General features: G+C 47.8%; 1 long non-coding RNA gene across 1 annotated transcript; it reads left to right on the top strand.

The window, feature by feature from the left end:
- Window positions 1-9,070: 9,070 nt before the first annotated feature.
- On the top strand, window positions 9,071-17,417 carry LOC147098494 (uncharacterized). The gene is made up of 3 exons (XR_015074186.1): window positions 9,071-9,221; window positions 14,675-14,737; window positions 17,214-17,417. It is a non-coding gene; the product is annotated as an uncharacterized LOC147098494 (long non-coding RNA).
- The last annotated feature ends 6,999 nt before the right edge of the window (window positions 17,418-24,416 follow it).

Raw genomic sequence — 24,416 nt, 5'->3', positions numbered from 1 at the left:
TCTGTAATTTCCCTGCAAATTTGCTCCTCTATATCCTTCCCACTAGTTGGTGGTCTATAGAATACACCTAGTAGTGTAATGGCACCTCTATTATTTCTTAACTCTAACCAAATAGATTCTGTCCTTGACCCCTCCAGGACATCCTCTCTCTCCAGCACTGTAACATTCGCCTTAACCAATACTGCCACCCCACCTTCTCTCTTTCCTTCCCTATCTTTCCTGAACACCTTATATCCAGGAATATTTAAAACCCAATCCTGTCCTTTTTTGAGCCAGGTCTCTGTTATCGCCACAATATCATATTCCCATGTGACTATTTGCACCTGCAGCTCACCAACCTTATTTACCACGCTTTGTGCATTTACACACATGCACTGTAAACCTGTCTTAGACCTTCTTATATTCTCTCTTAATCTGACCCCACCTAATACCATACTATTTCTTACTCTAGTGTTATCTGTCTCTCCCAATCCTTTGTGCACTTTGTTTCTCCTTTCTAATGCTATATTGTAATATATTTGGATTTTTAGAAGGCATTCAATAAGGTTGCGGGATATAGACAGGTTAAGTGATTGGGCAAGAAGGTGGCAGATGGAGTATAATGTCAGGAAATGTGAAATTATCCACTTTGGTAGGAAGAATAGAAAAGCAGAATATTTTTAAACGGTGAGACACTCGTAAATGTTGGTATTCAGAGGGATTTAGTGTTCTTGTACACGAATCACAGAAAGTTAACATGCAGCTACAGCAAGCAATTAGGAAGGCAAGTGGTATATTAGCCTTTACAACAGTGACTACACTCCAAAGAAAGTACTTGATTGGCTGTAAAGCGCTTTGAGACGTCCGGTGGTCGTGAAAGGCGCTATATAAATGCAACTCTTTCTTTCTTTATTACAAAGGGGCTGGAATATTAGAGTAAAGAAGTCTTGCTGCAATTACATAGGGCTTTGGTGAGACCACACCTGGAGTACTGTGTACGGTATTGGTCTACTTACCGAAAGAAGGATAACTTGCCTTAGAGGGGGTTGCAACAAAGGTTCAACTAGATTAATTCTTGGGATGAGAGGGCTGTCCTATAAGGAGAGATTGAGTAGAATGGGCCCATATTTTCTGGAGTTTAGAAGAATGAGAGGTGATCTCATCGAAACATATAAGATTCTGAGAGGGCTTGAAAGGGTAGATGCTGAGAGGCTGTTTCCCCTGGCTGGAGAGTCTAGAACCCAGGGGTCATAGTGTCAGGATCAGATTTCAGCCATTTAGGACTGAGATGAGGAGAAATGTCATCACTCAGAGGGTGGTGAATCTTTGGAATTCCCTACCTCAGAGAGCTGTGGAGGCTCAGTCGTTGAGTACATTCATGACTGAGAGCAATAGATTTTTTGGACATGAAGGGACTCAAGGGATATGGGGATCAGGCAGGAAAGTGGAGTTGATGTAGAAGTTCAGCCATGATCTTATTGAATGGCGGAGCAGGCTCGAGGGGCTGTATGACCTGCTCCTGCTCCTATTTCTTATGTTCTTATATTAATTTGCCTTCTACCATCCTGGTAGTTGCATGATACAGTGATAAGGGAGTTGTTGATTGATCATAGCAATCAATCTCTAACAATTAGTCTACAACAGGACAAGTGATGGAATCTATAATCAGACAATAAGGCTACAGCAAGGGTGGCGGGGGGGGGGGGTAGGTGGTGGAGGGAATCACTGGCTGCAAACCACTTTTTTTTGCCAGTGCCAAGATGTTGATCGATACATCTATGATTAGATTGTGGTTGGCGGGGTCTGAGCGTCTTATGTACAGTAGACTGCCCAAAGCACCCAATATCTAATTATATAGCAGTGTAATCCAGAGGTGTAACAACAGGAACCCCCTGTCTGAACTGGATATCGTATCTTTCATTGTGCTCTCATGTGCACTTGTCTGGCCATTCAGTAGGTAAACATAGAAACATAGAAGATAGGAGCAGGAGTAGGCCATTCGGCCCCTCGAGCCTGCTCCGCCATTTAATGAGATCATGGCTGATCATCCAAATTCAGTACCCTGTCCCTGTTTTCTCCCCATATCCCTTGATCCCTTTAGCCCTAAGAAATATATCTAACTCCTTCTTGAATATATTTAATGAATTGGCCTGAACTGCTTTCTGTGGTAGAGAATTCCACAGGTTCACCACACTCTGGGTGAAGAAATTCCTCCTCATCTCAGTCCTAAATGGCTTACCCTTTATCCTTAGCCTGTGACCCCTGGTTCTGGACTCTCCCACCATCGGGAACATCCTTCCTGCATCTAGTCTATCTAGTCCTGTTAGAATTTTATAAGTTTCAATGAGATCCCCTCTCATTCTTCTAAACTCTAGCGAATATAAGCCTAATCGACCCAATCTCTCTTCATACGTCATTCCTGCCATCCCAGGTATCAGTCTGGTGAATCTTCGCTGCACTCCCTCCATGGCAAGAACATCCTTCCTCAGATAAGGCGACCAAAACTGCACACAATACGCAAGGTGTGGTCTCAACAAGGCCCTGTACAACTGCAGCAAGACATCCTTGCTCCTGTACTCGAATCCTCTCGCTATGAAGGCCAACATACCATTTGCCTTCTTAACCGCCTGCTGCACCCGCATGCTTACCTTCAGCGACTAGTGCACAAGGACACCCAGGTCTCGTTGCACTTCCCCTTTTCCCAATCTATTGCCATTCAGATAATAATCTGCCTTCCTGTTTTTGCCACCAAAGTGGATAACCTCGCATTTATCCACATTATACTGCATCTGCCATGCATCTGCCCAATCGCCCAACCTGTCCAAATCATACTGGAGTTTCTCTGCATCCTCCTCATAGCACACATGCCCACCCAGCTTTGTGTCGTCTGCAAACTTGGAGATATTACATCTAGTTCCCTCGTCTAGATCATTAATATATATTGTGAATAGCTGGGGTCCTAGCACCGATCCCTGCGGTACCCCACCAGTCACTGCCTGCCACTTGGAAAAAGACCCATTTATTCCAGCTCTTTGCTTCCTGTCTGCCAATCAGTTCTCTATCCAAGTCAGTACCTTACCCCCAATCCCACGTGCTTTAACTTTGCACGCTGTAGTGTATGTACCTTTAAGAGAGAACTACTTTTACTGCTCCTGTATACTGTAGTACCGGCAGTGACCACACCTGTATATAAGCCTTGAGCATGCCTCTGTACCGGTAGTCTTTAGACTACCCTCCTCCAGTAAACACCTGTTGATTGTTAATTTACAGCCTCCGTCTAGTTATTGGAAAACATCATACTTTAAGAATCAACGGATTCAATACACGCTAATCTCTTATGCGGGACCTTCTGAAAGTCCAAATACACCACATCCACTGGTTCTCCCTTATCTATTTTACCAGTCACATCCTCAAAAAATTCCAGTAGATTAGTCAAGCATGATTCACCTTTTGTAAATCCATGTTGACTTTGTCCGATCCTGTTGCTGTTTTCCAAGTGCTCTGCTATTACACCTTTTATAATGGACTCTAGCATTTTCCCTACTACCGATGTCAGGCCTACCGGTCTATAATTCCCCGTTTTCTCTCTACCACCTTTTTTAAATAGTGGGGTTACATTAGCTACCTTCCAATCCATGGGAGCTGTTCCAGAGTCTATAGAATTTTGGAAGATGACCAGCAATGCATCTACTGTTTCTAGGGCCACTTCCTTAAGTACCCTAGGGTGTAGATTATCAGGCCCTGGGGATTTATCGGCCTTCAATGCCATCAATTTCCCTAACACCATTAGGTAGACCGAGAAACATATGGAGAGACAAGGCCTAATGCGATCGTTGAGTTATTTTATTTTGCAAGTAGCAAATAAACGTATGGCGTAACAGTTAATGCAATTGCCACTCCCTTCACTCAGTCTTTTCTCCTTGCAAACTGAGAAAAAATAATAAACCATGGCCCCTGTCCCTTTTGTGGGGTGAATTGCTTGTTTTTGGCACTGCTTTACTTTTTAGACAACTTCTAACTGCAATCCAGAACCAGGGGTCACAGTCTAATGATAAGGGGTAAGCCATTTAGGACAGAAATGAGGAGGAATTTCTTCACCCAGAGAGTGGTGAACCTGTGGAATTCTTTACCACAGAAGGCAGTAGAGGTCAATACATTAAATATATTCAAGAAGGAGTTGGATATATTTCTTAAGGCTAAAGGGATCAAGGGGTATGGGGAGAAAGTAGGGACCGGGTACTGAGTTTGGCTGATCAGCCATGATCTCATTGAATGGCGGAGCAGGCTCGAAGGGCCGAATGGCCTACTCCTGCTCCTATCTTCTATGTTTCTATGTTTCTATAACTGACCTACTGATTGTAATTTCCAGTTCTGGAACTTCGGCATACACCTTGCAGTCTTCTAGTTAAAAACTGACTGATTGCCCAAGGCTCTCTTTTCTCCTATATTCTCTGAGTATTCAGAAGTGGTAGGACGAGACCTTGGAGTTCTTCCCAATTCGGGGATTCACCAATAGGCTTATCAACCAAATCAACTGCCCCCTCTCCCAAGAGTATATTCTCAGAAGACACTCCGTGATGGGCTCACAAAGATAGAAACATCCTTAATAGGAATCTCTAAACTAATTTTTATCGTCTGCAGCAGGCTGGTTCAAATTCCTGGTTTGAATCCTGAGCTACATTTCCCAGCTCTGCTGTTCTGTGATGTTAACTCCTTGCGAGCTACACTTACTACCATAGCATTTTTAACATGAACACAGCGTGATGCTCCCGTGGTAGCAGAGTCTGAAATCCCGTATATATATTCACACTTCTTGTAAATACGCAGGGAACACAGGAGAAAAAGAGCAAAAGGACCAGGGGCGAGGTGAGGGAAATGTTATTTACGCAGCGAGTTGTTGTGATCAGGAAAGCACTGCCTGGGAGGGCGGTGGAAGCAGATTCAATACTAATGTTCAAAAGGGAATTGGATAAATACTTGAAGGGAAGAAAATTGCAGGACTATGGGGAAAGAGCAGAGATTGGGACTGATTGGATAGTTCTTTCAAAGAGCACGATGCGCCGAATGGCCTCCTTCTGTGCTATAGGATTCTATGGGGGAGAAATTCATTATAGCCCAGGAATAGGCGGTAACTTTTGAAAAGTTTGAGAATTAGTGCCAGGCGCTAATGCTTCAGACTGTACCCAAACTTCAGTCTCATTACAGAAAGAAAGGGTTGGAGTGCCACATCAAGCGCTAATGGCCTAGCTCAGTGGCGTTAAACTTGAAGTGCTGACCAATATCAGGTGCAGTCTAATCACAAGTCATCATTGCCACAGGCTCTTTCCAGTTCTTAAAGGGGAGGTTCATTGATGCTGCAGAAGCTCATTCTCATCATTGATGGCAGTGCAGCCATCTCAGCCAGCAGCAGCAGGTCAAGGAGAAGGAGCCGAACGACTCAAGCAGCTGTAATGATGGCAGATCCACGCCCCAGGGAGAGAGCCCACAGATTCTGCGATCAAACATTGGCGGCGTTGGTGTTCACAGTGGAACGATGGAGGGCGGTGCTCTACCCGGCAAGTGGCAGGAGGCCTTCGCCACAAGTTTTCCATACCAAGTGGAGGGAGGTAGCCCAGCACATCTTGGGCAGCACTGTGGTCCCCAGGACCCACACACAGTGCAGGAAGAAATTTAACGACCTCACTCGGGTGGTCAGGGTGAGTCAATGCTTCAACAAATGCTACATACCACTATCTAAACCTCAGTCTGCACACACTGGCCAAAGCACCTCACCCCCAGCACTCACCCACCAACAATCTCCACCTATCAACACTCACACCCACATCTCACACCTTGCACACAATGACAGCTATTCAACTATGGCAGGCACATCACCCAGACACATTGCTCCACACTCACACACTTTCCTTTCTCTTGCAGGCCAAGGTGGCTCTTAACAGGAGGGAGCAGGAGCGCACAGACGGGGGACAAGCCGACACCCAATCACTGTCTGAGCTGGAGACTCGAGTGCTGCAGATTATTGGGCAGCAGGTGGTGGGCGCCGTGGCCAGTGGTGACGTTGGCTCCCTTGGGGACAACAACGGTATGTTCATCCCTACTCCTTCTCACATCCTACTTCCCCCTCACCCCACAAGCGTTTTACACTTTCCAGCTAATCATGCTGTATGCATGCATTTCTCCCTTCCTGCCCCCCTCCCCTCACCTTAACCCGAATCTTTACCTTTATGCCTTCAGATAATCAGCAAGCACCTGTGCAGCCTGTCCCTGAGGGTACCGTTGAGAGCGAGGTGGGAGAAGAGAAGGAGGAGGAAGAACACACCTCGTCACTGCATGTCTCACCCGCAGACACCAGCTCAGGCACTGGCACTACGCGTTCTTTAGAGGCTCGTATAATAGCGGGATCTGCACAGGGTGAGGCACCGGGAACGTGTGGGCTACAGCAAAGCTGGGAGGAAAGGGTAGCTCAGGAGCCAGCTCCCCAGAGGGCAAGCTTTCACACGAGTTCTGCTGCATTGGACTCAGATGAGGACCTCGATGGGAAAACCTTTAGAAGAAGGGTGATGGGCATGCACACGGAGATGATAGGTGCAATGGCAAGGGTGCCTGAGAGCCTCTCGGCAATGATAAGGAGCGTGGAGGAGTCTGCCTCCAACATTGCACAACGCTCTGCGTACACCATGGAGCCTATCATTTCCAGTCTGCAAAGGATGGTAGTCTCCCAGAGAGACCGTGGCGACCCAGACCTGATGCCGTGTGTGATGGGCGATCTGGCAGCTTCCATTGCAGCACAGGCAGAAGCGACACAACGTCTTAGTGCTGTAATGCAGTCTGTGCTTGGTGGCATTCAATCTCAGACTGCTCTCATGCAGTCTCAGCTTGATGCCACGCAAGCTCTAACTGCTGCCATCGTGGCTGGGTCTACCACCGTCGACCAGGGCTTTCACGGTGTTGCAGCAGGCCAGCAATCTGTGCTCCAACAGATTGCTAGGGAGGCTGAGGTGCTGCCCTGGGGGAGTGGCAATGGGTTAGTGGAGCAGGAACCTACAGTCCTCTCTCAGGATGACAGCATTCCTGCTCCCACCACTGACACTCCACCATTGCCCTTGTCGCTGCCTGTCATCCAACCAGCCCAGACTGCTGCCGCCCATGCTGAGGTGGTACAGTCTACAGCCGGGCCTTCCAGGCCCAGAGCTGGTCGGGGGCATCCTGCAAGATCATCTGAAGTCTCCCACATAGACACTCAGCAGCCTTCCACCCGCCATGCTGCAGCCACTGGGCCAACACTTCATAGGAGCACTAGAGTAGGCAAAGGCACAGTAACGAGAGGCACTAAGGGACTGCACAAGGGTGAATAGGTAAGATTGTTGTTGTAAATATGTGTTCATTGATTATTGATAAATTTATTCCTTCAGTTTGGATTATTTTGTGGTGTCTCTCATTTCAGCTTTGCGCTGTGATATGGCCTGTGACATAGAAACATAGAAACATAGAAGATAGGAGCAGGAGTAGGCCATTCGGCCCTTCGAGCCTGCTCCGCCATTCAACGAGATCATGGCTGATCATCCAAACCCTAGCACCCGGTCCCTACACCGCCAGCCATCCCACCCAAGCCCTATCCCCGAAACCCTGTAACCCCACGTATTTAATCCCCCCTAACACTAAGGGCCAATTTTTTTATCATGGCCAATCAACCTAACCCGCACATCTTTGGACTGTGGGAGGAAACCGGAGCACCCGGAGGAAACCCACGCAAACACGGGGAGAATGTGCAAACTCCACACAGACAGTCACCCGAGGCCGGATTCGAACCCGGGCCCCTGGTGCTGTGAGGCAACAGTGGTGAGCAAAGGGGTTCTGGAGTTTAATTTATTGGAAATGCAGCCTGATGAGGCAGTCCGGAAGTCTGATTGAGTGACAGCCTCCTCCCTCGCTCCTGTTCCTCCTCCTCCTCCTCCTCCTTGTCTTCCTCTTCCTCCTCCTCCTCCTCCTCCTCCTCTCCCTCTTCCTCCTCTTGAGGCGGTCCCGCAATCCCTGGTGGCAAGGGCAGGGCCCTCATGATGGCCAAGTTGTGCAGCATGCAGGAGACCACCACAAAATGGGACACCCACTCAGCCGAGTACTGCAGGGCTCCTCCCGAGCGGTCAAGGCAGCAGAACCATTGCTTGAGCACCCCGATGGTCTGCTCGATGATGTTCCTGGTGGCGGCATGGCTCTCATTATATGAGCGCCGGGCGGGAGTGTTGGGGCTGCGTCGGGGAGTCATGAGCCAGGTGGAGAGTGGATAACTCTTGTCCCTGACCAGCCAGCAGGATGAAGGCATCGTGGCTCACTGACGTCACGATCTGCCTGGTGCTGAGGTCCCCGGCGGTAACTCATAGCGGCGGTGCTACGAGGTGGGGGGCCAGATTTGGCGTGCGTTGCTGGATTCGCCTCGCCTCGGCGCTACTGCATCAACGCCCCACTAGCGTCCCGCCAGGTGCTAACTGGGGGCGCTAACCAACTGAATTTTTCCCCTATGATTCTAAAAGGGACCCTTGGGCAGTCAGTCAGTGTTTAAATAGGAGACCGTGGGGTGCATGCTGGGAGTAGAGCTGGGAGCTAAAACCAAGAGGACCGTATATGGCGTGTACCCAGTTTGGATATTTGGAGGCAAATGTATGCTCATTTCTGGCTGCTATGTTTGTGGCTTCAATCCCTCTCTTAATTGGGGTGGGTGACAATGGCTGCTGAAATTGAGGGTGAGAGAGGCAGTACTGCTCCTACAGTCAGATTTATTGTATAAATGCCTGCTTCCTTCCAGTTCTTCCTCTAGCATTTTCTCACTTGCTCGTCCCCAACTCTTAACTTTAGTTTGCAAGAGTAAGTACTTAACATCCTCTGTTTTGTGCCTCCTTAGCCTGAGGGATTGATTCATTTAATTATGTCATTTTTCTGTATGGCTCCTCCCTTCTTCGTGCAAACTGTTCTTGTAGCCAAATAGTTTGCTCTCAGCCAATGAGCAGAAGTATCTCCAACGAGAGTTGGAGGCCTGTGCAACACAGAGCTCCCTGGGCGGAGCTTCTCGGTGCTATAAAAACCCAGCACATAACCCCAACCCAGTTAACCTGCTCTCTCGATAGTTGTGCCGATTGTCACTGTTGAATTTAGCTAACCGCTCACTCTTTGGGTTAAAGAAATGGCTGGGCTTGTCAATCAGTTTAACACGGCTGTGTCCGATGCAACGACAGCAGCAGAGGAAAAAGGTAATTAACCTGTACAGAAGGAAAAGTTTAGCTCCACCAGTGACGTTATCTGGTCAGTGATTGAATTCTACGCACCAGAAAGGTCCCAGCTTTTATCCCTGGTGCGTATTGAGTTAGCAGGTCTTAGTTGAGGATGGTGATAGGGTGAAACAGTTGCCTCCTCAGTGACATACTGATGGAGAAAATTGAGGAGAAAAATTGAAATGCTACCGATTATTGTGACTCTTTTAAGTGAAACTCTTGTGTCTTCTTACAGAAAGCCATTTCCATTTTGATAATATGACACAGGGCTTCTGCTAGCTTCATATTTAGTTTGTCAATCCATTCTGTAATACGGAGACACAGAAACAGTGTGTTCTAGTGAAGGGAACATTATACAGAGAATGATTTATCGGGTTTATCGGTTAGACAAGGAGTCAAAACATATTATATTGCAGGTCTTGATATATCAGTATTACACTAGCAGATACATTAGGGAGTGTCACAGGACAAATATTGCGGATATCTGAGAATATTAGTGATGGGTTTCAAGTATAGAGACTTCTCTTTATTCAAAGCATCTTAATATCTGATAATTCAATTCTTTTTAACACTAACTTGCCACTTTCCTGTGTTATTTGCATTGCTTCATCCAAATTATTGGCTAATTTAAATCGTTTAGTACAATAAATTACTACGAATTGTCAAGAGTATGTATCAGAGTGTTACACTGATGCTTGTGGACTAACAGAATGTTACAGTGTAGGATATAACAATGTTACAGCGAGGAGTGTGAAACAGAATAATGTTACAGTGAGGGGTGTGGGATAGAATAATGTTACAGTGAGGGTTTTATCAGAGAGGATTGCAGTGAGGGGTGTGGGGTATAAGAGAGTTATGGAGAAGCGTGTGGGCTATATCAAAGAATGTTACAGTGAGGGGTTTGATGTATAATGAAATGTTGCAGTGACAGGTGTGGCATGTAACTGAGTGTTCTAGAGCCAGAGGTGCGGTCGATATTAGAGTCAGGGCTGTGGGATATATCAGAGTGTTACAGTGAGGGGTGTGGGGTATATCAGAATGTTACAGTGAGGGGTGTGGGGTATATCAGAGTGTTACAGTGAGGGGTGTGGGGTATATCAGTGTTACAGTGAGGGGTGTGGGGTATATCAGAGAGTGTTACAGTGAGGGGTGTGGGGTATATCAGAGTATTAGAGTCATGGGTTTTAGGTATATCAGAGAGTGTTATAGTGAGGGGTGTGGGGCATATCAGAGTGTTACAGTGAGGGGTGTGGGGTATATCAGTGTGTTACAATGAGGGGTGTGGGGTATATCAGAGTGTTACAGTGAGGGGTGTGGGGTATATCAGTGTGTTACAGTGAGGGGTGTAAGATATATCAGAGTGTTATAGTGAGGGGTGTGGGGCATATCAGAGTGTAACAGTGAGGGATGTGGGGTATATCAGTGTGTTACAATGAGGGGTGTGGGGTGTATGAGTGTTACAGTGAGGGGTGTGGGGTATATCAGTGTTACAGTGAGGGGTGTGGGGTATATCAGAGTGTTACAGCGAGGGATGTGGGGTATATGAGTGATGCAGTGAGGGGTGTGGGGTATATGAGTGATGCAGTGAGGGGTGTGGGGTATATCAGAATGTTACAGTGAGGGGTGTGGGGTATATCAGAGTGTTACAGTGAGGGTGTGGGGTATATCAGTGTTAGTGAGGGGTGTGGGGTATATGAGTTTTGCAGTGAGGGGTGTGGGGTATATGAGTGTTACAGTGAGGGGTGTGGGGTATATCAGAGTGTTACAGTGAGGGTGTGGGGTATATCAGAGTGTTACAGTGAGGGTGTGGGGTATATCAGTGTTAGTGAGGGGTGTGGGGTATATCAGTGTTGCAGTGAGGGGTGTGGGGTATATCAGTGTTGCAGTGAGGGGTGTGGGGTATATGAGTGATGCAGTGAGGGGTGTGGGGTATATGAGTGATGCAGTGAGGGGTGTGGGGTATATCAGAGTGTTACAGTGAGGGTGTGGGGTATATCAGTGTTAGTGAGGGGTGTGGGGTATATGAGTTTTGCAGTGAGGGGTGTGGGGTATATCAGAGTGTTACAGTGAGGGGTGTGGGGTATATCAGTGTAACAGAGAGGGGTGTGGGGTATATCAGAGTGTTACAGCGAGGGTGTGGGGTATATCAGTGTTAGTGAGGGGTGTGGGGTATATGAGTGTTACAGTGAGGGGTGTGGGGTATATCAGTGTAACAGAGAGGGGTGTGGGGTATATCAGAGTGTTACAGTGAGGGTGTGGGGTATATCAGTGTTAGTGAGGGTGTGGGGTATATGAGTGTTACAGTGAGGGTGTGGGGTATATCAGTGTTAGTGAGGGGTGTGGGGTATATGAGTTTTGCAGTGAGGGGTGTGGGGTATATCAGTGTTAGTGAGGGTGTGGGGTATATGAGTGTTACAGTGAGGGTGTGGGGTATATCAGTGTTAGTGAGGGGTGTGGGGTATATGAGTTTTGCAGTGAGGGGTGTGGGGTATATCAGTGTTAGTGAGGGGTGTGGGGTATATGAGTTTTGCAGTGAGGGGTGTGGGGTATATGAGTGTTACAGTGAGGGGTGTGGGGTATATCAGTGTTGCAGTGAGGGGTGTGGGGTATATGAGTGATGCAGTGAGGGTGTGGGGTATATCAGTGTTAGTGAGGGGTGTGGGGTATATCAGTGTAACAGAGAGGGGTGTGGGGTATATCAGTGTTAGTGAGGGGTGTGGGGTATATCAGTGTAACAGTGAGGGTGTGGGGTATATCAGTGTTACAGTGAGGGGTGTGGGGTATATGAGTTTTGCAGTGAGGGGTGTGGGGTATATGAGTTTTGCAGTGAGGGGTGTGGGGTATATGAGTGTTACAGTGAGGGGTGTGGGGTATATCAGTGTTAGTGAGGGGTGTGGGGTATATGAGTTTTGCAGTGAGGGGTGTGGGGTATATGAGTTTTGCAGTGAGGGGTGTGGGGTATATGAGTGTTACAGTGAGGGGTGTGGGGTATATCAGTGTTAGTGAGGGGTGTGGGGTATATCAGTGTAACAGAGAGGGGTGTGGGGTATATGAGTGTTACAGTGAGGGGTGTGGGGTATATGAGTGTTACAGTGAGGGGTGTGGGGTATATGAGTGTTACAGTGAGGGGTGTGGGGTATATGAGTGTTACAGTGAGGGGTGTGGGGTATATGAGTTTTGCAGTGAGGGGTGTGGGGTATATGAGTGTTACAGTGAGGGGTGTGGGGTATATGAGTGTTACAGTGAGGGGTGTGGGGTATATGAGTGTTACAGTGAGGGGTGTGGGGTATATGAGTGTTACAGTGAGGGGTGTGGGGTATATGAGTTTTGCAGTGAGGGGTGTGGGGTATATGAGTGTTACAGTGAGGGGTGTGGGGTATATGAGTGTTACAGTGAGGGGTGTGGGGTATATGAGTGTTAGTGAGGGGTGTGGGGTATATGAGTTTTGCAGTGAGGGGTGTGGGGTATATCAGTGTAACAGAGAGGGGTGTGGGGTATATGAGTGTTACAGTGAGGGGTGTGGGGTATATGAGTGTTACAGTGAGGGGTGTGGGGTATATGAGTGTTACAGTGAGGGTGTGGGGTATATCAGTGTTAGTGAGGGGTGTGGGGTATATGAGTGTTACAGTGAGGGGTGTGGGGTATATGAGTGTTACAGTGAGGGGTGTGGGGTATATGAGTTTTGCAGTGAGGGGTGTGGGGTATATGAGTGTTACAGTGAGGGGTGTGGGGTATATGAGTTTTGCAGTGAGGGGTGTGGGGTATATCAGTGTTAGTGAGGGGTGTGGGGTATATGAGTGTTACAGTGAGGGGTGTGGGGTATATCAGTGTTACAGTGAGGGGTGTGGGGTATATCAGTGTAACAGTGAGGGGTGTGGGGTATATCAGTGTTACAGTGAGGGGTGTGGGGTATATCAGTGTTACAGTGAGGGGTGTGGGGTATATGAGTGTTACAGTGAGGGGTGTGGGGTATATGAGTGTTACAGTGAGGGGTGTGGGGTATATCAGTGTTAGTGAGGGGTGTGGGGTATATCAGTGTTACAGTGAGGGGTGTGGGGTATATCAGTGTTAGTGAGGGGTGTGGGGTATATGAGTTTTGCAGTGAGGGGTGTGGGGTATATGAGTTTTGCAGTGAGGGGTGTGGGGTATATGAGTGTTACAGTGAGGGGTGTGGGGTATATCAGTGTTAGTGAGGGGTGTGGGGTATATGAGTTTTGCAGTGAGGGGTGTGGGGTATATCAGTGTTAGTGAGGGGTGTGGGGTATATGAGTGTTACAGTGAGGGGTGTGGGGTATATGAGTGTTACAGTGAGGGTGTGGGGTATATCAGTGTAACAGTGAGGGGTGTGGGGTATATGAGTGTTACAGTGAGGGTGTGGGGTATATCAGTGTAACAGTGAGGGGTGTGGGGTATATCAGTGTTAGTGAGGGGTGTGGGGTATATGAGTGTTACAGTGAGGGGTGTGGGGTATATGAGTGTTACAGTGAGGGGTGTGGGGTATATGAGTGTTACAGTGAGGGGTGTGGGGTATATGAGTTTTGCAGTGAGGGGTGTGGGGTATATGAGTGTTACAGTGAGGGGTGTGGGGTATATGAGTTTTGCAGTGAGGGGTGTGGGGTATATGAGTGTTACAGTGAGGGTGTGGGGTATATCAGTGTAACAGTGAGGGGTGTGGGGTATATGAGTGTTACAGTGAGGGGTGTGGGGTATATGAGTGTTACAGTGAGGGGTGTGGGGTATATGAGTTTTGCAGTGAGGGGTGTGGGGTATATGAGTGTTACAGTGAGGGGTGTGGGGTATATGAGTGTTACAGTGAGGGGTGTGGGGTATATGAGTGTTACAGTGAGGGGTGTGGGGTATATGAGTGTTACAGTGAGGGGTGTGGGGTATATCAGTGTAACAGAGAGGGGTGTGGGGTATATGAGTGTTACAGTGAGGGGTGTGGGGTATATCAGTGTAACAGAGAGGGGTGTGGGGTATATCAGTGTAACAGAGAGGGGTGTGGGGTATATCAGTGTAACAGAGAGGGGTGTGGGGTATATCAGTGTAACAGAGAGGGGTGTGGGGTATATCAGTGTTACAGTGAGGGGTGTGGGGTATATCAGTGTAACAGTGAGGGGTGTGGGGTATATCAGTGTAACAGAGAGGGGTGTGGGGTATATCAGTGTAACAGAGAGGGGTGTGGGGTATATCAGTGTTACAGTGAGGGGTGTGGGGTATATCAGTGTAACAGAGAGGGGTGTGGGGTATATCAGTGTAACAGAGAGGGGTGTGGGGTATATCAGTGTAACAGTGAGGGGTGTGGGGTATATCAGTGTTACAGTGAGGGGTGTGGGGTATATGAGTGTTACAGTGAGGGGTGTGGGGCATATTGAAGTGTTAGAATATGTTGCCTTTATGTAAATTGCTGAATGTCATATTTCTATCTCCAGGAAAAGAAGCACAGAGCACTACTCAGAAGAGTGCAGGTCAAGTGCAGCAAGCCGTTGAGAAAGGTACGGTCTAACCTGTCTTCCTTTGGTCTCGTTGGTACTTGTTTTGATGTAACTGAAGGAATTCCTCTATTCTTAGCCCAGTGCCCTCCACCACTCCCTGCTTTCTTACACCAGGCACCATCTGTAGCAAAATGGGGGTGTGGGGGTGGGGAGGACATGAAACAAATTTATGTCCCTCCACAGCTATGAAACCCCATGATGGACCATCTCTAACAGCCTCTCCTCCCCTTAACATTGACTCCTGCATTACTCCTTTAAATAGTAAATGCCCTAGAAAGTTTCAAAGTGTACCTGAGTTCATTTGTTCCAATGAATTCTGTTTATTCTCTCTAGTTTCCTCCTGCCAATGCTGCCCCCCACCCCACCCCCTGAGAGGCATTCACTGTTGCTAGGGGTGGAGCTCCAAGGCAACAGCTGCCCTCTGGTACCCCAGCCAATGGGCCACTCCGTGTGAGCTTTTATTCATTGTTCTTGTGATGTGGGCAACACTGACAAGGCAGTATTTACTGCCCATGACTAGCTATCCCAAGGGCATGAAGAGGCAACTGTGTAGCCACCTGTAGGCCAGACTGCATAGCAGTGGCAGGTTCCCTCCCAAGTCAGATGGCTTCCAAGTTCATTCATTCTGGTGCCAGCCACAAATTCTACATTTTTCAATTCAGCGTCACAACTTGCCCGTGTATGGGACTGCGACACACGGCCTTTGGGTTAACCACCCAGCACCATATCCATTAGACTACCCAGTGAGTGTTCATGGGCAATTCAACCGTGGGAGAGATTGGGCTGGATTTTCATTGAGGAGTCGGGTAGGAGGCAGGACTACAACTTTCGGGGTTGTAGTCCCGCCTCCATCGAGTTCTAGCCAACCCACGCGATTTTGACTTGATTGACCTTGTTGAGCCCGCCCAGTGGGCTCAGCAGGCCAATTAAAGGCCACCCATCAACAGGTGACGTCACAGATTGCTATTTCATCTGTCAAGACCTTTTGACAGATGAAATATCAGCGTTTCACAGCTGTTTGAAGCTGTCAAACACTGACAATCTGTACTCTAAGTTAATTCCTTCCTCTCAAGATGATTTAGAGCTCTCCCCGGAACAGAAAGCTGAATGCTGCAATTTTTGACAGCTCGCAGCCATTCTGCTTTCTGTGCCGGTGAGATGAGGGACTCCCGAGACCTGAAGGAAGGAAGGCTGTAAAGTTAAGTAAAGGTATGTAAAACTTATTTAAACACTTTACACACACCAAACACACTTACCTTTGCACTCATGCACCCATCACTCACCTGAACACCGGACATCTCGACTCCCCCAAGCCCTTCATCCCGACGGTCCACCTTCTCTAACTTGGCGTGGTTTGGCGCCGTCGGGAATCCCACACTTCAACATTAAAAATAGGGATTAGGCTAAAAACTGCCTGTTAACTACCTGTTAACAGGCAGTTTTTAGCCTAATCCCTATTTTTAATGTTGAAGTGTGGGATTCCCGACGGCGCCAAACGGGTACCCGCCTCCTTTGAAACTGGCATGGAGGCGGGTTGGGTGCGGGATGGGTTTGTGCCCCCCGATTTTGGGATTTTAACCCCCCCACATGCCTCCAATCCCGCCTCCACGGCCCAATGAAAATCCTGCCCATTATGTCTCAACTTCCTTCTGTCTTAACTTGTGCATTTTGGGGTAGAGATTGGACCTTGTTACGCCTGTTTTATTGGTGCAACAAGGGCCAATTTAGGGGAGCAATGTCCTGCACCTGATCAGCGGACTGGGCTGTGGGCACCACTATATTGGAACAGGAGGCTGCCTGAGCACCCTTGGCGCCTGACTGAATTGGGCATTAGGCCCATTACATATGTAAATGAGGGGCCTAACACCTCTCTCAGGACCCCTGCACTATGCTGATGAATGATGAGCAGAGCAGGCCTCCTCCGTTCAGGATTACTCAGCAGCCGCTGTGGCCAAAGCAATGACCGCCTGCACAAAGTACCAAAACGTTCCTGTGGCACCAGGAGGAGCAGGCATGCCTCTCCCAGCTCCCAGAGCAATCCTGAGGGCCGCTGCCTGCCCACGAGCAGCCCCCACCCTTCCTGTTGTCCTTCCCCACCCCCATTCCCCAATTTACCCCAGAGGCCGCTGCAAGTGAGGCGGGCAGCCTGCAATGGGCAAACTGCGCCTGGAGGTGCAACGGGCCTGAATTATTGAGCTGGGGCCCGAAAGATACGCACTCGGAAACGGGCTGCAACCAATTTCTACCCCTTTGTCATTAGGAACAGAAACTCTGGCTGATGCTCATCCTGTCGCACTGGTTCCCATTACATTGGAATTGTCATTGAAAGTAGAGATTGGAATGGATTAGAATGGTGCAATGCTGGAGTGTTGTGCTGAGACTGAATGCTCAGTGCCATAGGCATTAACGTTGATAAAGCAGACTTTATAATACAGGACTGGTGCACTTTATTTATGGTATGGTTTTGTTCTTTCAGCTGTTGATATGGGCGCTAATGTTTTGAAGAAAAAAGGAACTGAAGTGGTTAATACTGCCACCAGTAAGTTACCTAGCTTCTGATCTGTCGTCTGCAACATGGAGCAAGTGTTGATTGTCATAGTTTAACTACATCGCTCATATTTGTAAAGGAGTTAGTCCATTTAACTGAATAAAATGACTCAATAAAATAATTCATATTCTGCTTTTTGTTCAGTTTTTAAAAATACTTACTTTGAACTCTATTTTAAAGTAATTTCTCTCGATTTTTGAAAATGTGTGTAGTTTAATGGAGTGACTATTGACACCGTTACTGTCCTACATCACACAACCGACTCAGGATAGGGTTTGGGGCTAGGATTCGGGGGCATTAGGATTAGCGTTAGGAGTTAGGATTAGGGTTAATGTTACGGTTTAGGGTTTAGTGTTATGTATTAGGGGTTAGGGGATTAAGGGTTAGGGTTAGGGGCAATGTGTTAGGGGTTTCGGAGATCTGGGGATTGTTAGCACTGTGCATTGTGCAAGAGCTGACCTGACCTCAGCGTTGCCTGCAGAACCCGCCGTCACTGAATGCGTCTTGCGTTAGTTGGCTTGGTTACAGGGGGAAGTGCTGATGGGAGGAGCACTTCTCCTTCGCACATTGTTCAGGACAGTGCAGTGGCACTGGGTTGTGAATGGTTCTACATTATCTAACACTGAAGCGAGGACTCCTTCTCCTGGGAAAATATTAGGGCGACATCTTGAAATATACACACACAGACACACATGGATACATGTACACACAAACACATATACACACAGACAGATATATACACATGAACACATAAGCGCACCCAGCTATACAAGCACACATATGCACAGATACAGATACATGCACACATGGTGCACACACATACACACACAACAACTTGTATTTATATAGCGACTTTAACGTAGTGAAACATCCCAAGGCGCTGCACACGAGTATTTTAAGACAAAAAAAATTTGACACCGATCCACATAAGGATAAATTAGGGCAGGTGACCAAAAGCTCGGTCAAAGAGGTAGGTTTTAAGGAGCGTCTTAACGGAGGAAAGAGAGGTAGCGAGGTGGGCAGGTTTAGGCAGGGAATTCCAGAGCTTAGGGCCTAGGCAACAGAAGGCACGGCCACCAATGGTTGAGCGATTATAATCAGGGATGCTCAAGAGGGCAGAATTAGAGGAACGCAGATATCTCGGGTGGGGGGCGGGGTGGTGGGTTGTGGGGCTGAAGGAGATTACAGAGATAGGGAGGGGCCTATCACACACACACTGATAGACATACAGATAAACGTGGACACAGATGTAGATGGGCACAGATACAAACGCACACAAATACATACTGGGCACAGGGATTACAGACGTAAAAAGGGGTTCTCCTCCTAGCACAGAGACTCATCCTGAGCAGGTCAGAAACCAGGGCTACCATGCTGGTGCCCAATCTCTGCTACCACACTCATGCTGGCGAGGCTCGACATTCAGAGGGGAGTCTCACATTACCCCCCCCCCCTCCAGATTAAAACACGTTTATCTCATGTATGACACTCCCACAAATATGGCATTGCTGATAGGCCTGGGCAAATATTCTCCATTCACACATTGGTGTCTGAATCTCGCAAGGTAGGGTGAGCAGACAAAGAAATGGGATTAGAGCAGACAGCCCCAGTAAAAGGGGTTCCACTGGCACATAGAAACATAGAAACATAGAAGATAGGAGCAGGAGTAGGCCATTCGGCCCCTTGAGCCTGCTCCGCCATTCAATGAGATCATGGCTGATCATCCAACTTCAGTACCCTGTCCCTGCCTTCTCCCCATATCCCTTGATCCCTTTAGCCTTAAGAAATATATCCAACTCCTTCTTGAATATATTTGATGAACTGGCCGCCACCGCCCTCTGTGGCAGAGAATTCCACAGGTTCACCACTCTCTGGGTGAAGAAATTCCTCCTCATCTCAGTCCTAAATGGTTTACCCCTTATCCTTAGACTATGACCCTAGTTCTGGACTCCCCGGCCATCGGGAACATCCTTCCTGCATCTAGTCTGTCCAGGCCTGACAGAATTTTATAGGTTTCGATGAGATCCCCTCTCAATCTTCTACTGCAACATTAAATAAATTTAAAACGGAGATAGACAGTTTCCTAGCAGATAAGGGAATTAGGGGTTACGGGGAGAGGGCAGGGAAGTGGACGTGAGTCTAGATTCGGATCAGCCATGATCCTATTGAATGGCGGAGCAGGCCCGAGGGGCCGTATGGCCTACTCCTGCTCCTACTTCTTATGTTCTTAAACTCCAGTGAGTACAAGCCCAATCGACACAATTTCTCCTCATACGTCATTCCTGCCATCCCAGGTATCAGTCTGGTGAATCTTCACTGCACTCCTTCCATGGCAAGAACATCCTTCCTCAGATAAGGCGACCAAAACTGCACACAATACTCAAGGTGCGGTCTCACCAAGGCCCTGTACAACTGCAGCAAGACATCCTTGTTCCTGCACTCGAACCCTCTTGCTACGAAGGCCAACATACCATTTGCCTTCTTAACCGCCTGCTGCACCTGCATGCTTACCTTCAGCGACTGGTGCACAAGAACACCCAGGTCTCTTTGCACTTCCCCTCCTCCCAATCTATTGCCATTCAAATAATAATCTGCCTTCCTGTTTTTGCCACCAAAGTGGATAACCTCACATTTATCCACATTATTATAGTGCATTTGCCATGTTTCTGCACCAAAACAATGCGCCAATGGCCACAAACTGTGCTGTAATTTCAATGATCATTAACAAGGAGTTGCTACACACAATGGTTTAAAGCATTTTTGACTGCCACAGCAAACAATTAGTTTTGAAGTTCAGTGTCCAACAGTAGGGGATGAACAGGAACTGTCACAACTGACACCACATCCAAACCTCGCTGCGTTCCAGCTCTGATGACTGCAGATGTGTCTCTGAACATACAGACATCAAGACCTGTGGCTCCTGTATTTGTAGGGCCATCGACTGAGCCAGCACAGGGAACACTAAGTCCCCTTCCCCCCACTGAAGACAGATACTGAAACCCAACAGCCATCCACCTCACTGCCTCCTCGCACTGGGGGAGCATTTAGAAGGAGCACAAAGAAATGATGGGGAGTTGCCAGGGTAACAAGCATTGGCATGAATCATTCTGTCCCTATGGTTGCAGACCACCTGCGCACTCATGGCTGAAGTTGCACCAATGGGTAGAGGCACTAATAACTACACAAGCACAGTCAATTGTGCCCGAGGTTGTGTGACTCTTGTGGCATGGTAGAAGTGGAGGGCGCTATCTAGTGCCACTGCCCTAGCAAACAAACGAGGCCTCACTGACCTCGGGATTGGGCTGCAGGAATTTGGTGTTGTGGCATCTTCCACCATGAGGAAGGGAAGGGAGAGCTTGGGTATATAAAGCAAAACCCAGAAAGTTCTGCAGAGAAGGCGAGTGAGAGAGATGGACGGAGGGGTGCACAGTTGTTGTGCATAGAATTTACAGCACAGAAACAGGCCATTCGGCCCAACAATTCCGTGCCGGTGTTTCTGCTCCACAAGAGCCTCCTCCCACCCCTCTTCATCTCACCCTATCAGCACATCCTTCTATTCCTTTCTCCCTCATGTACGTATCGAGCTTCCCATTAAATGCATCTATGCTATTTGCCTCAACTACTCCCTGTGTCAGCGAGTTCCACATTCTAACCAGTCCCTGGGTAAAAAAGTTTCTCCTGATTTCCTTATTGGATTTATTAGTGACTAGCTTACACTTATGGCCCCAAGTTCTGGTCTCCCGTGCAAGTGGAAACATCTTCTCTACGTCTATCCTATCAAACCCTTTCATAATCTGAAAGACCTCTATCAGGTCACCCCTCGGTCTTCTCTTTTCTAGAGAAAAGAGCCCCAGTCTGTTCAATCCTTCCTGATAAGTATAACCTCTCAGTTCTGGTATCATACTTGTAAATCTTTTTTGCACCTTCTCCAGTGCCTCTTTATTCTTTTTGTAATATGGGGAACTGTTCACAGTGCTCCAAGTGTGGTCTAACCAAGGTTCTGTACAAGTTTAACATGACTTCTCTGCTTTTCAATTCTATCCCTCTGGGAATGATCCCCAGTGCTTGGTTAGCTTTTATTGTAGTTGCTGGGTCGTCCCATTGTTGCCAGTTATTATCTGGTTCGTATACCTGGAACTTTATTTGAAAGAGGCTGAGGACCCAGTTATCCAGTGCTTACATGGATTTCACACCTGCATGATGCAAATGTAGACTGAAGACTGGGAGGTGTGACCGAGAGATCGCCCTCACTTGTCTGAAAGAAGCCATTCAAAGCAGCTGACTGATCCCTGCCGGTCCTGGAACTGGTTTGCACGTCTGGTGGCAGGAGTGTGCACAGTTCTGTTACGCTGCCCTTTGCAATCTGAGCCTAGCCCCGTGGCAGTGTCAGGTTGTGTTCAAACGGTGCATCTAAGGTGCAAACGCCCTGGCATGTCCCCTCCTTGAGAATTTGGAAATAGAGGGGTATGCCGAGAGGGGCACCCAGAACTGCAGGCAATAAAGCTCGTTGACAGTTTCAGCAGTACAAACAACAACAAAAAGAGAGAGGACATACAGCTTTAAGGTTCTGTCAGGGAGGCTCAGTGAAGTTACTCTAATTTTCTTTATCCAGCAAGTCAAAACAGGCAGCAAGAACAGTAATGTGCCTTCAGCAACAAGCGTCCAACTGAAGGGAACAGGCCTCCCATTTTCAACACCACTTGTCAGTCTGACATTGCACCTCATGTGTGCTCTTGTTTCTTAACCAGTTCCGTATGCCACCCTGGATACCCATGAATTTTAGATTAATTAGAAGTCTTTCATGCGGAACTTTATCAAAAGCTTTCTCAAAGCCAAAAGTTAACGATATCATTTGTGCATTCTATCCACAACATTCTCAAAGACGTCAAATCTGTTTGTCAGGCATGTAAGATCCGCAAAAGAAATATTGTCAGATAAGGGTCCTTTGGCAGAAGAGGCCTTTACTTTTAAAGACTGTTTTAAAAGAAGCCCAGAAAAGGGACACATAAAATGGCCGCCAGACCCCGTGACGAGCTTTCTGGACGCTTTAAAATGGTTCCTGCAGCCCCCGGTCAGCCTTTGTGGATTCAGCCCACAGTAAGTTCTGGAAGGCCGTTTCGGAGAAAACGAAACCAGACACAACCACATACATATGGATTGGATGCAGATCCAGTCATCGGCCTGTAGATAAAGGCCATCTAAATGTTTACCCAGACAAAGGGAAACAGTTTTATATTCATAAGGGGAGCATCAAAGACCCATTAAAGACATCAAGAAGACATTCAAAACAATACAAGGCCATTCCAGACCAGAGATGGCCATCACCAGCCATCCCGAAAGCAGTTTAAATATAATAACTACCCCGTTGTGATACAAGCCCGCCAAAAGTTAAGCAAAGACTAACCTTGATTTGGCGGGAGATAAAGGCTTCTTTGAGAAGTATAACTGGAGTCCCGGGGTAGCCATCGGGGCTTTTGCAGCTTTTGCTTTTGCTTTGTGCAGCTTTTTGGAGCTTGGAGCTTTTACAGCTTTTGGTAGCCAGTGTGTTCTTTTAAGAGCCGTGGAGGAACGTCGATGCGGAGACCAAGAAGGTGATTTGAGTCTGCGTCCTGCCCCGGGGTAACCATCAGGAGATCATTGACAAACCCTGGGCCGTTGATGAGACAAAGGACAGCAGCCCTACAGAAGGAATCTAGCTGAAAATGGTAATCAGCTAGACTCTGCGAAGAGACCTCTTTAACTATGGTCAAACAGGTGGTCGCCATCCCCGCCGATGTCCAGGCTTGCCAGTGTCCAACCTATCCATGACCTTCGCCTCGAGGAAGAAGAGAGAGTGTCACAGCCCGCAACAACCACGTGGAGACAGGACGCCTGAAAGGATCAAAACGCAGAGCTGTTTCAAAACTCTTGCAGTTCCTAACTGGATTGGTGAGCATGTTTCTGGCCCCTCACAATCTGATCTAGATAGGCTTAGGGGGTGGGCATTTAAGGGGTCATTTTAACAATGAGTTGTTGTCCCTCGATGTTCCGTGTGTTTCCACATTTCATGATGACTTTTGTAAAGTATAATATGCCTGTATCTATCTCAGTTAGTAATGTATTATGAATTTGTTTTTCCCTCCCATGTACATTTTATTGACTTGCATTTGATTTGTTTTACTCTATGCAATAAAATTTCATTTAGTTTCCATTAAACTTGGTCTATAGAGTTTTCTCTACATTGTAGTTCCTGCCTCAAAGTCCAGTGTCTAGAACCTAAGGGGCGAGTGGGTCGAACCACTCAAGGTTTTACTGTGCAAGAGAGAGAGGCCTCTAGGGAGAGAAACCTCTGCGATCAAAAACCCCTTACAGAAAATGGCGACCGCGGCAGAACACTGGCAGCAGGATTGCAATGTATTAGACCCAGGTTTGAATGGTCGAAATGTTATGGATGAGAGGATAGCGGATTATGTCTTTGGAAAGGTAAATCTCACTAAGCAGTGGATTTCTGATCTCTTACTGGATGGACGTCCGATAGACGCAGCCATCAGGTGGACAGAGGGCAAAGAACATAAGAAGTCAGTGGAAAAGGCAGTGTGGCTGATGTGCTACAAGAAACAAGTCCAGATTTTGGACAGAGTCGTTGCAACACAGGCAGCCAAGATCACTGCCCAGGAAGCAGAAATAGAGGAGAAGGCCATGGGTGGGGAAAAACTCATCACAGCGCTTCACACGCTGAATCAGAAACGCCAAGTTATAGCCAGCCAACACCAGGCTAGAATAGAGTACCTGGAATGCCAGGTTACTGAGGCAAAGATACATGAAGCGAGAATACGGGAGAAAAACACCCGCCTCGCACAACAGCTAAGAGCGCAGGAGGAGAGAGTAGTAGAGGTTAAGGCAGCTTACAAGCTGGCCCTTGAGCACGGGTTCGAGAGTGCTGACCATGGCCCCTGCCAAAAGACCATAGAGGACCTGAGAACGGCCTTGGTTAAGGCAAAAGGCATGGTATGCCTCGTAAGCCCAAAAGCAAGTCACATAGACTTTTTGCAGGAATCCAAACGTCCGATTCCTTGTGAAGTAGTTGTGGCACCAGCCACTGAGCCCTCAGCACCACCGAGCTATAGTGAGGCTTGGCCCGAGGGGGAGGTG

The sequence above is a fragment of the Somniosus microcephalus genome, chromosome 29, assembly GCF_052327205.1.
Source record: "Somniosus microcephalus isolate GS21.2 chromosome 29, FLI_Smic_1.0, whole genome shotgun sequence".
Taxonomy (NCBI): Eukaryota; Metazoa; Chordata; class Chondrichthyes; order Squaliformes; family Somniosidae; genus Somniosus; species Somniosus microcephalus.
The sequence above is the reverse complement of the archived record's forward strand: the minus strand, read 5'-3'. Positions and strand labels throughout refer to the sequence as shown.